Source organism: Pteropus medius, unplaced genomic scaffold (assembly GCF_902729225.1).
Source record: "Pteropus medius unplaced genomic scaffold, Ma_sr-lr_union100, whole genome shotgun sequence".
Lineage (NCBI taxonomy): Eukaryota > Metazoa > Chordata > Mammalia > Chiroptera > Pteropodidae > Pteropus > Pteropus medius.
In genome coordinates this window covers 1,260,588-1,277,890 of record NW_024347788.1, presented here as the reverse complement: position 1 = coordinate 1,277,890, position 17,303 = coordinate 1,260,588, and the positions used below count along the sequence as shown (strand labels likewise).

General features: G+C 36.8%; 1 long non-coding RNA gene across 3 annotated transcripts in view; it reads right to left on the bottom strand.

Moving 5' to 3' along the window:
- Window positions 1-296: 296 nt before the first annotated feature.
- LOC120614358 (uncharacterized) overlaps window positions 297-17,303 on the bottom strand; it is a 32,547-nt gene continuing 15,540 nt past the window's right edge. The window contains exons 3-6 of one of the 3 annotated variants that reach the window (XR_005655938.1): window positions 14,781-14,845; window positions 13,283-13,404; window positions 8,258-8,439; window positions 297-433 (exon numbers count right to left, since the gene is read on the bottom strand). This is a non-coding gene — a long non-coding RNA (uncharacterized LOC120614358). Of the gene's footprint in view, window positions 434-7,749; window positions 8,440-12,374; window positions 13,198-13,282; window positions 13,405-14,780; window positions 14,846-17,303 lie in introns of those variants that run through there. The other 2 variants (XR_005655937.1, XR_005655939.1) reach the window with 2 other exon arrangements.

Here is a 17,303-nt window from a genome sequence, read left to right as displayed (position 1 = left end):
TGGGCCACATTCCTGGCAGACCTTTAATGAACAAAGAACCCATCGAGACACCAGGAGAATGTCAATCCTAGCCTGAGGTTCGAGGCCTCATGCATTTTAGTTTGGGGAAGAAGAGCTGGGTGCTGAGTGAGACTAGCCATTGCTGTGTGTTGGCTGTGTTAAGCTCTCTGTTTATTATTCTGATTTCCTGTCTGCCTTGTTTCTTCTAGAATATCAGCTTCTGACATTTGACTTTGTTCGCAAAACCATCACACGAAGAAAGTATATCTTATGGCTTTTGGTTTATTGCCCATGTTACTATGTTCTGTTCACCCAACCGGATCCACACTTTGCTGTCTTCATCCAGCTCTGTGTCCCAGAAGGTTGACCTGATAGACTTTATCTGTGAACTCCTTTGTCTCCTGGCTTTCAGTTGTCTTCAGCTAAGAGGAGCCTTATTACAATATTAGAGAGGAGGAGGAGAAGGAGGAACTTAAATATTAATTCTCCCATCTGTCCCCCATAGCACAAATTTTTCATGGAAACAATAATAATTCTATAGAGGGTAAAAATTGATACATAGGGCCCCAAATTTTTTTTGCTAGTTACAGTGGTTTGTGGCTCTCCAAAGGGCCACAGTTCAGAAACAGATATACAGTAAATCTGTAGTATGAAATTTTCATGGGGGAGAGATAATTAGGCATAAAATGTCTATAAAGGCTCCTAGGGGCAGTGATAGCGACACATGGACCCATAGAGTCACTAGGACCTGGCTGTGTCCTCCAGCACAAGGTCACAGCTGTTCTGAAAAGATGGGGTAGGTAGAAAGACGGAAAAGAGAGATGGAGGGAGAGGATGGAAGGGTTCTCTTAATTAACTTAAGCTATTTAGAAGTGAGAAAAAAAAGAGTATTAAAGCTTCCAAGAGAAGAATAGAAAGGCTTCACTCTTTCCCCCTTTCTCCAACCTCCGTTCCTGAACCTAATTGTATTTTAATGTATATACTTTCCCTAGATCAAACCTTTACCTATAAATCAACTAATATCACGTTTTCTGATTCTTCATACAGAGAGAATTTCAATAAATATTAATTTATGCAGGGTGTGTTACAATTTACATAGCTTTTTCAATGATATACTTTTATTCTCAAAACTACTTTTTGTATTACTATTTATAGATGAGGACACTAGAAACAGTTCACTTATGTAACCCATCCAAGATCATAGCTAGTAAACAACAGTACTGACTCAAACATTTTTTAAAAATTGATTTCGTGCCTTTTCTATTTTGACCAGTTGCCTCAAGTTATTTGCTAAGTAAGTAGAAGGTAGCCATGCGCAGAAAGTTCCCAAACCCAAATAATCTTCAGAATGAATCATCATATTTTAAATTAGTCCTTTATCTTAAATGTTAGATTCTTAGGTGTTACAAAAAGATAGAGGACAATGGTTTTTTGAAGACATTTTTAAAAGATATTTTGTTGGGCTATATAAATAAGTGCTTTCTAGAACATTATGGATATCTAAGCAGATATGGGTACAGAAAATTATCCACTCTAGTATAATAGTGAAGACTTGACCATATAATATAATTCATGAAAAATAATCCCAAATAATATAAGTGCTCAGACAAAAAGTATGTATAAAACCTAGAGGTGCAGAGGAAGTATTCAGTCTAAGAGACTTTAATAAAAATGCAGCATATCTTTTAACTCCTTCAGAAATGAGAACTCTATAATAAACAAGTGGTCTGAGTATATACTGCTGAAAGATTCTGACGAAGAAAATCTGCGTGGGAAATGAGAAGATGACAGGGAAGCAAAGCAAACACATCAGATGAGACAAGATGTTCGTTGAAAAGATATGTGTTTGCGAGCGAGCAAAATATTCTAATAATATAAAGGATTAACACCAATCAGTAGGGTGTTAACAAATATATGAAGGGAAGGAAATACAAAAAAAGAAAGGAAGTAAATTTGCTAATAAATGAGGACATGCATGAAATTAATTATGTCCCTTAGATGTCTATGACACTGAAGTGGTTTGTTAAAAAAATCTTTCTTTAACAAGAAATAGAAAATGGAATTTGTGCCTTTCAGAAATAACATCTTGCCAAAGTAGAAACTGATAACAAGCAGGGTAAGGAATTTAAGTATTCCGGACACACATAAATCAGCAGCCTAAAATGACAAGCTGGTCAGAGATGAAAAGCAATTAGACACAGGGCTTATTGGGCTCCTTGCAAATCTCATTGTTAAAAGCTAGTAGATATCTTTAGAAGTAACTTGTTGAAAAGAATTTTGCACTGCTGAAGAAAAAATGTCAAGGAACCAAAGTAGAGAGAGTGACCACCTGGGAGATATATTGTTAATTCCCAGCAAAACAGTGATTTTACCACCACAGGAGGAAAACTCTATATATCAGAAAAAAATTGGTTCCCCAAAAAATGAATAACAGCATGTTATCAAGAATTTAAAATTCCTCTTCAAAATTATTTTTTTATTAGAATTATCTAGAAAATGTCTGGTATTTGAACATTGATAATATTTTTGTACAGTCTTCCTGAACTTTTAGTTGGACAAAAGCGAATTTGATTTAGATAGAATGTGGTCAAGAGGAATCAAAGCTTTCTGAATGTCTGCAGTAAAGATTATAACACGAAAATATATTTTCATATAAGCTACTCAAATTTATCAGGGGCAAAAACATAGTACCTATAGACTCAACTTTTAACCAAGATGTTTCAGAAAAATTAAATTAAAAATTACTAGCATTCCAGCTATCTGACATTTAGAAATATAAAATATAACATTTCTGAGCTAGGATGCATTATTTTTTTTAAATAAATGCATTGATTTAGCTTTCATGCATAGCTTAAAAATTCTTGAATATTTATATCAGTTAGATGATATTAGTTTCACTTGATAGACATACATAAGGGGAAAAAATGAAAATGTTTTATGTTCATTCTTTTTTGAGGCTGTGTAATATTCCACAATATCTTTTATTTGTTATTTTAAGTAGAGACATTTAAGTTATCTGGAACATTATTATAATAGTGTTTATATAGAGAATTATTTATTAATATCAATTCATCAAGAATGTCTTAGAAGGAATTACTGATATTTGGAAAAAAACCTATGTTAAAATACTTTTACCTATAAAACAATTATATGCATAGATTTTTTTATTTCACAACTCCTCTACACACCTCAAACACACACACACACACACACACACACACACACACACACAGTCTGAAGATGTGTCTAAGTAAATGATTTCAATTTTAAAGAATCCAAAATAAGTTTGTGTTCACAAAATACCAAATCATGGGGCGATTTCTTTAATTTACACAAACAATTGTTTGCTTAACTACCAGTTAAATAGTCTTATTGAATTGACTTTATTTTAATCAAAATGTTTTATCTGGTAGTGTAAACAGTGTCCCAAGGTTCCCTTGTGTTTACTTTAGAGCAGGGTCCCCAGCCCCTGGTTCGTGGACTGGTACCGGTCTGTGGCCTGTTAGGAACTGGGTCGTACAGCAGGAGGTGAGCAGGGGGCCAGAGAGCGAAGCTTCATCTGTATTTGCAGCTGCTCCCCAGCGCTAGCATCACTGCCTCAGCTCCACCTCAGATCTTCAGGCATTAGATTCTCATGGGAGTACCGGACCCTAGTGCCAGAAAGGTTGGGGACCACTACAGTTTAGAGGATACATTCCCTCAGAGGGCAAGGTATGCACCTACCTAACAAAGCAGACTAACCTGTCAGCAGACACAGGATTCTGCTGTGCTCACCGGTGATCTCACTCATGTCCCCTAATCCTGAATAGCAAGAGATTACATTGAAAGAAACTATGTAGAGACTAAGTGTTTCAAATTCTCTTAAAAATTCAAGCAACTGTGCCAACAGGTATGGCCGAAAGAGAAGTCTCAGGTGAATGGGTTCTATTGAGTCTATTAGTTTGTAAAGAAAAAGATGCCAAATATCAAACAATTCACTAGTTGAACTGCAACCATTAAATGATTGTTTTCTTGGGGACAAACATTACTGTGTAACTTCAGGAAGTTACTCAATTATGACTGACAGCTTTTAAAGATCCTGAATCTTTAGTTAAATCAAAGTATATTTATTTATTTATTATGAAATAAAGCCTGTTGACATGTGTCAATGAAATGCTTTTACTTTTAAATGTTTCTACTTAATCCAAACATTCACATATCACATTCTGCAAATCCCCAAAAGCTGGAGTATCACCTAAATCAGAACATTTAAAAGAATGATTGACACACTTGACAATCTCACGGGGCTGGCAAAAAAAAAAACATAAAAGTTAAATAAAAAGTAAAAATAAATTAAAAGTAGAAAGAGAAGTGACAAGTATAAGGAAAAAAATCTGTGATGGTGTATAAAGGCTAACATGAAAAATATATAGAAAACTGAGCTAAGAATATGATTGACGAATCTAAAGAAGGAATAAAAATGGCCAGTAAACATAAAAAATTTATTAACCTGACTATTAATCAAAGATATACAAAGTAAAATATCAATTTGATACTATTTTTGGTCCATTGAGGATAAAGGAAAAAGAAAAACACCTGTAACTGAACAGTGTGGATACACTGGGCCTTTCACACACTGGAGTATAGATGAAAGCAAAAATCGCAACAAGCAAAGGGATGATTTGTCTTTTACTTGAACCATAAAAGAAAAGCAATTTAGCAACAAGTTTCCAAATGTAATGTGTGCACACACTTTGACCTAGAAAATCTGTTCCTAGGAATTTTTCTTAAAGAAATTGTTTCCTAACTGATCAAAAATATGTACAATAATACAGTTGTCCCTCTGTATCTGCAGCCTTCACATCCTTGGATTCTACCAACTACAGATCAAAAATACTTAGAAAAAAGATGTTACATTGGTGCTGACATGTACTATGCAGTTAGGACTATGATTGGGTCTGCACTGAACATATGCAGACTTTTTTTTTCTTGTTATTGTTCTCTAAATGATATAGTACAATAATTATGTACATAGCATTTATATTGTTTCAGGTTATGATAAGTAATCTATAGATGACTAAAAGTATATATGAGGATGTGCATAGATAATATGCAAATACTATACCATTTTATATAGGGACTTGAGCATCTGTAGATTTTGGTATCTTCAGGAAGTCCTTGGAACCACCCCTACAGATACTGAGGGATGACTACATTCATTTCTGCATTACTTATACTAATAAAAATTTGACAGCAGTAAAAAGTTCCATCAAAAGGGAAAGCTTAGGTAAACAAATTCTGGAGTAACTATACAATGGAATATTATGCAGTCATTGAAAATGTTGATGGAGGTCTACATGAACAGGGTTATTATATAATAGATGATATTAACCGAGGTCTATCCCCACCTATCACTGAGTCAATGCGTTAGTGGCTCAAGAAGAAGACAAATATAACAGAACATATAGGTTTATGAATGAAATTTTAAACTTAAATTCAGAAGCTTTAGGTTTGCAAGAGATGTACTTTGTGAGAGAAAGATGTTTACTTTGAAAAGTTTAGCTTTGCATATTAGAAGCTAAAGACCTGAAGTGTTAAGAACAAATGGTAGATTTAAAAGAATAATTGTCCAGACAGCTTTTTTCCTCTTTTTGGGCAGGGAAACAGGATTATTTTTCGCAGAGACTAGAGTAATAGACTTGGATGCTGCTGGGGGTCTCTGAGGAAGAATACAGTTCTCCGTATCCCTGCTTTGAAGGTGGGGGTGAGTGGGGACAATATAAGTCCAATTTCTATTCCAAGGGACACCAATGGAGAGGGTGCCTACATCTCACTTCCCCAGGTATAGCCTAGGGACACTGCTGGCCTTTTAAAGGAACTCTATGTTTAGTATTTGTATGAGTTTCCTATTATAACAAATTACCACAAATTGAGTGGCTTAAAACAATGCAAATTCATCATCTTACAATTTTAGAGATCAGAAGTCCAAAATTAGTCTCAGTGATCTAAAATCAAGATGGTTGGAGGGCTACATTCTCTTTGATGGCTTTGAGGAGAATCTCTTCCCTGCCTCTTCTAGCTTTCCAAGGCTCATGACCCCTTCTTCCTCCATCTCTAAACCCAGCAATGTAGCATCTTTCTGTCTCTCTCTTTCTCCATCATCATCATCATCTCTCTCTCTCCTTTTCTGCTTCGACTCTCCTGCTTCCCTCTTATAAAGATCTAATGATTAAATGAGGCTCACCAGAATAATCCAGTGTAATCTCTCCATATGAAGATCTTTAACTTAATCATACCTGCAAAGTCCCTTTTACCATGTAAGATAACATAATCACATGTTCTGGGGATAAGAATGTAAATATCTTTGAGGGTCATTATTCAGCCTATCATAACATGAAACCCTAGCAGTAGACTAGCAATGACTGTGGAAGATGTGTCAGCATGTGTGCTCAAGGGCAACCCCAGTCTGGCATGGGAAGAGCAGCTGGGCGAACACCGATGGTGTTATGGACTAAAGGTCTATGTCCTCCAGAATTCATATGTGGAATCCTATCATCCAAAGGTGATGATATTAGGAGATGGGGACTTTGGGAAGTGATTAGGTCATGAAGGTGGAGCCCTTATATAGGAGACCACAGAGAGTACTCGTGCCCCTTCGTCATGTGAGGACACAGTGAGAAGACAGTCATCTATGAACCAGCAAGTGGGCTCCCCCCAGGCACCAAATCTGCTAGTGCCCTGCTCTTGGATTTCTCAGCCTCCAGAACTGTGAGAAATAATGTCTGTTGTTTAAGCCACCCAGTCTGTGGCAACATCAAACAGACTAAGACAGATGGAATGAATAGTGGGCAGACTTGAAGAGACTTTCCATTTGGAATGAGGTGGATGGAGATTGTCCAGTCTGACCGTCAGATGTCAAGGAATAATTCCAGCCCTCTCAGCAGATGTAGCAAGAATAAAAATTGTTGGCCAAAGGGCAGATAAAAGGCAGCATAGGACAGAGGCATGTCATCAAAGATCCAACCCTGTCCCTCTGCTGCCTAGATGATTCACAGCCCTTGCCTATTAATTGAAAAATCATCCCAGATGAAGTGAGAAAAGAGACTCCGCTATGAATTGACAAGACTGACTTTTCTACTACACGTGGATCTTAAAATAATTTAAGAAAGTTAACAATTTTATTACTCAGCCATAAGAAGAGATGAAATACTGCCATTTGCGACAATCTGGACGGACCTCGAGAAAATCATGCTAAGTGAAATAAGCCAGACTGAAAAAGTTGAAAATCACATGATATCACTTATATGTAGGATATAAATCTAAAAGCAACAAATGAACAGGACAAACAGAGACTCAGGGACAGACAAAGGACTAGTGATTACCAGAGGGTAAGGGGTGGGGGAGAAGGGGAGAGGTAGATAAAGGGGTCAAATATGTGGGGTTTGGGGAGGGTGAAGTGGTTAAGGGGATCAAATATATGGTAGCTGAAGGAAACTGGACTCTGGGAGGTAATCAGACAATAGAATATATAGATGTCAAATTATAATGTACACCTGAAAATTATATAATTGGATTCACCAATATTGCCCCAATAAATTTAAAAAAAGAGAAAGGTACAATTTTGTAACTTCAAAAGATACAATTTTATACCTCTTAAGTATTTTGAAATTCATAATTAAAACATGTTTATCGATATGGAAAGGTATCTATATAAAAATAAAATGATAAAAATCACACTACAAAACATGATATATGTTATTAGCCTGATTTAATCATTGCATGGTATTTACTTATGTTTATGCATAGAAAAATGTCTTAAAGTTTCTACTCCCCATTAAACATGGTTCTCGAGAACCTGAGTAATTGAATGATGAGTGATTTTTTTTTGTAATTTTTTTATAGTTACCCAACTTCAGATCTGTGCAATTGTTTACATAATTAGTATGTATTATTTGAATAATCGACAAAAATAACATGTGACCTTGGGCAAGCCACTTATAATTTCTGGGCCTCATCTGGAAACTAAGGGTAACCACGCTAGCTATAATACCTCACTGTGGTTGGTACCATATGGAATGCACTGGGCTTGACACTCGTGTGTTGTCCAATCCTCGAAACAACTCTCTATGTGGCTGTTTTTATTTCCATTATGCAAAATCACATATAAACAATATATATTACAGCTTTTTGAAAAACATAATACAAACCTAAGCTATTCCTGCAATGTTATCACAATGAAACACTTGCAGTACTCACTGTAGATATAGATGTCACTTACCAGTTCTCTAAACAATATAGAGATAAACTGGTTTCCAGTATGAAAATCAGGCTCCTTGGAGATATTCAGCAATTTGGAGAGATCTGTGAGTTTCCCTGCCTGATGGAAGATCGCTTCTTCAAAACAGATATTTCAGTGGACTCTTTCCTATCTGCTACTGGGAGTCTTGATTAAAGTTTTGCCTATGAGAAATAGATCATTGAATGAAAGTGTCAGTTATAAACCCATATTTACTAAATTCAAGGTATTTGCCATAGTAGTGTGTGTGTGTATTTGTATACATGTAAACATACATATGTTATATATACATATATGTATACATTTTAAGTGCTTAGCTATCATTAATTACTACTTAGTACTCTGGTCAAGATGAGACATGTTATAATTTATGGATAAAGATGAAAAAATTAGGATCAGGAACACGGGTCAAGTATAAAGAATGCCATATAAAATAAAAATATCCAGAATAATTCTATATAACTCAAATAGGAAAACTAGTACAAATTCACACTTCCTTATCTAAAACATTTGAGGCTGAGTTTTAGAATTCAGAAATTTTTGAGTTTCAGGAAGGTAATTTAATGCATGTAATTTATGTGCTGATAGATAATATAACATCCCCAACAGGTCTGTGCCCTGTAATCAAGCACATTGTTATTTCTGCAGAGAAATGAATGAATGTTCATACTAAGTAGGATTAACAGTTTAAACAGTCTTAAACCAGTTCAGGTTTTGCTACCAAATGAGTTTGCACCAGATTTAGGAAAAGCTTTCAATTCAGTTAAACTCCACGGTGAGAAACGAGGTGCTTCTTTTTCCTTCCAGTTGTTTTCAGGTTTTCATTTGCTCTTCACTCCCCTGCTCTTGCTGATGTGCTGAGAAGGACTCACTGTTGCAGAGAGAAATAATGTGAAGGCACAGCACTGACTCTTATCGGAAGCTTCCTTGCTAATGGTGATGACAAGTTGTCTATAGGAAAGGAAGTGCTTCCTTCACATCATCGGCATGTACGCCCTAGATGAATAAAACATATCCATCTCACTAGATGTAAAGAGTTGATAAACAGTTCCCTGTGTTAAAGCTTTTAGAAGCCTTTTGCTTGTATGAAAACCTAACTCTTGACCTCTGCTCTCTGTGCTCCCGTTAATGGTAATGCTTATTATCTATTTCAAGTTCCGATGACCTTGTTGCAATTAATCGTCATGTTGATACACTTAGGCAGGATGGTAGATGCTCTCATAATTTAATGATTATGCGAGTAAGGCGAGTAAAGGGAACATCGTTCCTGGCCTTTAGGTAGAATGCTTCTATTAGCAATAGCTCAAGCATAAATGGCGACTTAAGGTTGGAGAAAATTTTGCGAGCAGCGACTCACACATTTTTTTGCTTCAAAAGGAAGCAGATGTCTAAATGTTTTTAATACTTAGGATATACTAATGTGTAGGATATTCATGAAGATATATAATAAGAAGACAAAAGGGTACAGAAATAGTCTTTAAACCCTCCTCCCCAAATCTTCCAGATATTCTGTCAACCTGGTTCCAACCACAACCAAAGAGAATAGGCTGTGGTAGCCATTGGACTACAAAGAAGGAGCTTCACAATCACAGGTGAATGAAAAAAGTCAATCTGCCAGTTCATGGCCATAACAGTCACTCTGGTGTTTTCTTGGTTGCTCCTGGTTTTATAGAGTCACATCATTTCAGGGTTTTATTCTCTCTTTTCTCCTTCCCTTCACCCCAGGATGATTTTTCAGTGAATGGGCAAGGATTATGAATCTTCTGGGCAGTAGAGAGGACAGGGTTGGCTCCTTGGTGACACGCCTCTGTCCTATGCTGCCTTTTACCTGCCCTTTGGCCAACAGCCTCTATTCTTGTTACATCTGCTAAGAGAACTGGAGCAAAAGTTTGCTACACCCTGTCAACAATCCTGAAAGGGAATGATTATTCTCCTACTAAGAATAGGAAAACTGAGGCCCAGAGAGGTTAGGTATCTTTTATAAGGATCATCTTGATATAAGTAAAACCTGCAGCCTTGTCTGGTTCTAAAAAAAAAAAGGAGGAATGAGAATATTACTTAGGGGAAAAAATTGTTTTTAATATATTTTCTAGCAAGCTTCTAGCAATAGCTATACTTGATTAAATTGCACGTATAGATATATATTCTGTGGGGATACTTCTTAAAGGAGTACGATTTATAAAAATAGTGACATTTATGATCAGGAGAAATGGACCAAAGAAGAAGAGAAAACACAAGAATAATTAAAACAAAGTAGACATCTTCCTCAGCACATTGTTTCTGCAGGTCTTGAAGAAGGCATTGTATAACTACATGCACACCCATCTAATGTGGCAAGACAGTAGGAGATAAAAATCTCCTAACACAAATAGTAGTTTTGTTCTTGGTGACAGTGCCAAGAGTCAAGCAAAATCTTCTTCACGAGCCAGTTTAAATTACTTTCTTGAGGTCAACTTTAAGAGTGATTTGGTTTCTAATCTGTACTAGCAAAAACTCGCCTTTGTGCCTCTGTGTGTTTGTATTTATTTCTCCTGCATTTAAACCCATATACCCACATATATCCACCTTCACACACACACGCACGCACACACACACACACACACACACAAACCCACATGAAATATATGTGGAATAGATTTTTCCAGATCTGATCACAAATTATTTTCCCTCTCTTTCTTTTCTTTCTTTCCTTTCCTTTTTTCTTTTCTTTTCTTTTCTTTTTTTCTTTTCTTTTCCTTTCTTTTCTTGCCTTGCCTTGCCCTCCTCTCTCTCTCTCTCTCTATCTCTCTCTCTCTTTCCTCTTTTCCCCTCCCCTCCCCTCTCCTCCGCCCTCCCTTTTAAACTGGCAGGGAGAACAGTCACATGCAGGGATCTCAGAGAAGGAAACTGGGATGTGAGTCAAAGCGCCTTACAGCCAGGAGGGCGTGTCAGGTGGAGACTGATAGAGTAATCCTCACAGCCTCCAGAGGTTCAGATGTGTGTGTGGTGATGAAGTCAGGTGGACTACTCCCTTTTGTGAGATGTCCCTGAATCTGAATAGAACTTACTGTGATGCCTTTATTCCTCAGTACTCCTGGCTAATCTGCAGAAATGTATGTGAGTGTATTAACCAGTGCATATACACTTAACTATTATAAATATTTCTAAATGGAAACACATAGTATATTTCTAATAGAGGATGTCCAAGCATTGTAATAGGCCTATGGGGAATATCTTAGCTTGAAATACTCTAGACCTTATGTCGACTGGTTTTTCTAATCAAACGTTTGACATCATAGAGGTCTCATAAGCCCTCTTCATGAGCTCTTCATTAGCATGGTGAACAGAATTAATTTTTTCATGTACATATTGGTTAAATTGTTTGATTCCCATTTTATGTCTTCCTGGGTTAAAAAAAAAAAAAAGTCAGAGGAATTTAAATTTGGTGTTGAACTGAGCATGTTGAACTGAGCATTATACGCAGTAAGTCAAATTCACTAAATGGAACCATCAGCAAGAATTCAGAGAAAGGATAAAACCTTATGGATCTGATATATTTGATATACATACCTAACTTGGTATAGTAAAAACAAATAAATATTCAAAAAATAAATTTATAAAAATTGGTCTGGGCATCAGAGAACATAATCTTATTTTTAATTATATTTGGGACCTTCTGTTTCTCTCTCAAATATAGCATAATTTTGTATGCCAACAGGATAAAATTGTGAGAAAATTACTATAAACAGAAGTGTTTTTAAAACCTAATTTATCCTTCCTATGCCTAAAATATATGAATACTTCTGGACAATAAAAAATTACTAGATTAAAATATAATATGAGGGTTACTATTTAAAAAGCTTATTAGAGTAGATAAGAAAAACACTGAGACCCTAGTATAAAAATGAGCAAAAGAGGTAAACAAATAATATATACCAACAGATAATTAGCAAGCAAACATATGTGAAAATGTTTAAACTTGCTACTCATCAAAGAAGTACAAGCTAAAATAACATTGTACTAATACCATACCATTTAAATGTATAAAATTAATTCTTTCTAATGAATTATATCAAATGTTTAAAAAAGAATTATTATCAATCCTTCACAAATTCTTCTAAAAAATAGAAGAAGAGGCAACGCTGCCCAACTCATTCTATGAGCCCAGTGTTATTACCAGATACCAAAACTGGACAAAAATAGCACAAGAAAACTACAGACCGATATCTCTTATGAATACAGATGCAAAAATCCTCAAGAAAATACTAGCGACTAAGTCTTGCAACATATAAAAATGATTATATACCATGACCAAATAAGTTTTATCCCAGGAATGCATGGGTAAAATAAGTTTTAGCCCAGGTAGTTCGACATACAAAAATCAATCAATGTGATATACCACATTAATAGAATGAAGGGAAAAAAAACACATGATCATCTCAACAGACACAGAAAAAAACCTTTGAAAAAATCCAATATACTTTCATGAGAAAAATACTCAATATACTAAAAATAGAATAGAACTCCCTCAACTTCATAAAAGCCACCCACAAAAACCCACAGCTAACATCACTCTTAATGGTGTGGTGATCTTGTGGAGAGGGGAGGCCGAGCCAGAAAGGAGAGGGATTCAGCAGCTGGCCAAAATGGTGAACGAGGGAAACTGACAAGCCCAGAAGGATTTGCAAAGAGCACGATGATCACACAGCCCTTTGGACTTTGGCGTTTGAGGCGCAAGAGGTGTGATTACTGTTCTGTCCTACTGGAAAGCCGTCTTGCCAGGGGATCAGGTTAGGTTCCATCGGGAGTGACAAGGAAGAGCTTTTATTCCAGTCTTATCTTTCAGCAAGCTGCTGCTTCCAAACTCCAGGCTTTCAGACAGGCTTTGGTCCGAAAAGGAGACCAGATTCCTTAGAGCTGTAAACCGCATTTCAGAGCATGCTCTGGGAAGGCATCAGAAGTTAGATTATGTCAAATAATAATAAAGCAATGGGAGTAGGAATATCAGTAGTCTACGTCTGTTCTTACCTAATGGGGGGATTGGGGCAGGTGTTTTCTGCATCTAAAGCTGGGACCTTCTCAGTGGTTTCTTTCCCCCTCTTCACCACCTTCTCTCTCTCTCAGAGCATGGTGGACTGACTCTTTATTTCCTAGAAAGTTACAGTAATTACTAACTTGTGAATCTATAGAAGAGGCAGAATCTATATTGCTGACTGTTCATCAATCCAGCTTTCGATTGACAGAAAAAAAAATCTTTGTCATAACTAAACATATTAAAAAGTATGAAACATGTTTTGAACAGTTAAATAGTTTTACTTTCTCCATAATTAAGGTAAAATGAAATTATGTTCTAGAGTAAGTTAGCATTCACTCTGTCCCTAAGATCTGTGTGACCTTGAGGAAATGACTTCTCATAGTCTAAGTTTTCTCAACTGTAAAACCATGAGCTTAAATTAAGAGATTTCTAAAGTGCATTTAAAAATGCTAATATAATTTGTTTCTAATTCAAGTCATGTAGAGAATTTTTAAAAAATTCCCCTTTGATGTTAGGCTTAGCCTTATATTAGTATTAACTCTAGGAACTAAATATTTGATTTAGAATGACTTAAAATTATATTCTTCCTGAGTCTGAGTGCTAAACTTGGAAATCACAATGTACCCTACTGAAGCAGCGGGTAAGCACCAGGAGGCAAAATAACAATTACTTCCTGAAAAAGAGTGACAGGCCCCTGATCAAAGAGGGGTTTTTTGGTTTAGATAGAGAAAGTGCCAAATGTCAGATAACATTAGATGAATTTGAGATCTAGAGAACATTTAGATCGGGCTAACAAATTTATCTTTATTTGCACTCTTAGCAACCTGTGTGCCAGGTACTGATTACTCTTGGATAAGTGCCTTCTGTTTATCTGAGAAGAGTTCACTGAGACATGAGTCTCCATTACAACGTGTGACATTAAGCTATAGGAAGTCGGCAGGTTGTAGTCCCTTACAACATAGCCCAAGTTGTAAGGAACTATGTTTTATGAGGAAATGGTCATGATTACTAATTTCCTAGACAAAGTATAGGTTATAATCATGTTTAAATTATCCATGATTATAAGATGATCACCAGAGAAAATGCATAGTTTTCCTTCAGGTGCTTATTTCAGGCAAAATTATTCTTGACACCCATTTCTCCTCTTTGGTGCCCAATATACAATAACTACAGCTGTCAAATGCTAATGCAAGGAATGGAAATCCCATTTTTCTTTTCTTCTACAGAAAACACTAAGATCCTCCCATGCAATCTTCCGGGCTATTGTCATAGAGGATGATTTATGTATTTCTTGTATGTTTCTTTCTTTTTAAATCTTGAAGTGTATTCTTTTGTTTTATTGGGCTATTTATTCTCTTGACATCCTTGGATGTGAGTTAATGGAACCATGATAAAAGGATAGAGAAGTAGAACAAACAAGCCTGATGGTATAGATTCAGGACTGTCTGACAGATTAGGGATGGCAAAGATAGGAACAAAAGATAAAATCACCTGATTCGTGCACTCTGGGATGGCTCAAATAAACCAGTGCTTGAAGGTTTCACTGTGCTGTGACTCTGAAAAATAAATGTAGGAAAAATTGGGTTATGATTATAAGGATTAAGAAATTTATTTTTCTTTAGAAAAATTAATTTCGATACATAAAATGTAAAGGCTTAGTCTAAGAGCACCGCACAATGCTTTGCACTGAATGAGCATTTAACGGATATTTGTTAAATAATGTCAGGGAAAGGAGTTGATGAATGTTGATGAGGATAAGGGGATGGAGTGGGTAGACATGTATTGTTTTGTCTGCCAGGAACAGCACTCACCTTCTTTCTGGCTGGGCCCAATACATGGGGCTAAATGAGTAAGCTGCCATCATCCTACAGATCCTGCTGGACATTACTGGTATAGAGATGGAAATCTAAACTAAAATAATCCCATTGTCTTCCCTCCACAGTGATTGGCCCAAAGAAGTACAGTTAACACAAACTGAATCAATTAGTGGGCTTCCCCAGGATCTTTCAAATTGGAACCACGGAAAATCATGATAAAGCTGGAATAAGGTAAGTGTAAAAGCTACTGGTGGTTGCTATTCCATCCGTACTCAGGAAAAAGAAGTGTGACATGGTGAAGCCGACCTATAGAGACAAGAGAGGAGAAGAGTCTTGGCCACAGTTGTCCCTGGTTCCAGCTGTCCCCAAGGCCCAGTTTTATCCCTGCCCCTTGTGAGATTTGGTCACTTGAGCCAACACTGCCCCCTTCACCAAAGACCAAAGTCATCCCTAAGACAAAGGACAATTAAAGTAGAAGTAACTGGACTGATCTGGGTATAATCTAGACTCTAAGCAGGGTGAGGTCAAGAATCATGTGATTCATCTTTATGCTCATAATGCATAAAACGGTGCACAGCACACAGCTGGCAGTCAAAAACTATATAGTCATTCCAAATATATTTGTTAAATGCCCAAGAAACATGTTAAGTATTGCAAATAAAATAGAGAGCAAGACAAACACAGTCCTTACCCTTAAGAAGCTTTAATTCAAGTGGAGAGCACAGAAAAGATAACTGGCAGTGGTAATAAAAAGTGCTATTTTTTTTTTTTTGACAGGGGAGTATATTAATTTGGGTTATTGGTTACAAGTAGCTACATAGCCTAGCTAATCTAAGTTTAAAAAGGGAATTTTTAGGTAATGGGCTATTTCACAGGACAAGGGGAGGAATGCAGCCTGACTTTCCAAAGAACAGGGACCAGGCATTGGAGAGTCATCATCTACCCACCAAACGTACCCACAAAGTGTTCTCTTTCTGACTCTCCTCTCTGCTCCTCTTTATCTCTTCCCAAAGACTGACTTCTTTGTTCACCAATCAATGTGCTGTTATAAAGCGGGTCACAGCTTCCAAGTCCAAACCTCTCTGAAGAAGATAACTAATTGACCAGAATTCCCCTGAGAAATATCTAGTTGGGAAGTAAGCAGTGCTTTGATAAGCTGATTGGTTTAGTGGGTGAGCCCTCAGGGCCTGCTGAAGTTGTATAAGATGATTACTCTACACTGCTCTGCATAAACCCAGGGGAAGAATGAGTGTGACCCTGGAAAAAGAGAAGGAGAGGAGAGACAGAATGACACCTCTTTTTCTCTTCATATTTATGGTAGAGACTATAAAAATTATAAAATACTTGGGATGATCAGATATTTTCATGGAAACCATCGAGAAAGCTGAATTCTGTCTGGGTCAGAGCAAAGTAGGATAGAACATGAATTGGCAAAGAGCAGGGACAGACGTGAGCTAAAGGCCCAGCTGCCTGGAGAAAGTGACTCATTCTCTTGGTTGCTAGTTCAAATTGCCTGAGAAAAAACTCTGATTGGCTGGTCTTGGGACCGAGCTGGATGATGGGGAAGTGGGAACATGTAAAAACTGACTATCGGGTCCACATTTATGGAGGTAAAAACGACAGTTAATGGGATTCTTGTGAACTGACCAGATGTTCCAAAAGATATTCAGTACGTAAAAAAAAAAAAAAAATGAGTGTCCAGGGAACACATAAGAGAGGTGTCCAATCCAAGCTAAATATTCTTAGAATAAAACGATGAATAAACTAGACTTCCTTGGATGGTTTTCAAAGGCTGTGATATATAGAGAAAAAGGCAAAGCTATGATGGAGAATCAAGAGCAAGAAAAAGCCATGAGGTGGGGAGGAAGAAGAATCAGTGGTAGCGAGAGAAGTAACAGCCGTGACACAGACACACTGGAGGCCTGATTGTGAGGCGAGGCAAACAGTGACTTACTACCCAGTATCCGAATGCCGTTCCAGGTCCCCCGGAGGTCTGATTTTGTGAGTGAAGGTCTGTTATTCCCAAGGCCTGGTGATTTAGCTGCTGGACTCTTTCCTGTTTTTCCTTCCTTCCTTATTTCCTTGCCTTTTCTTATTTTCTTTAGTATCCTTACAAATTACTATTATAATTGAGATGCCTTGATGTTTATGATCCTGACTCCAAAGAGCTTCATAACAAAACAGAGAAGGAAGGAAG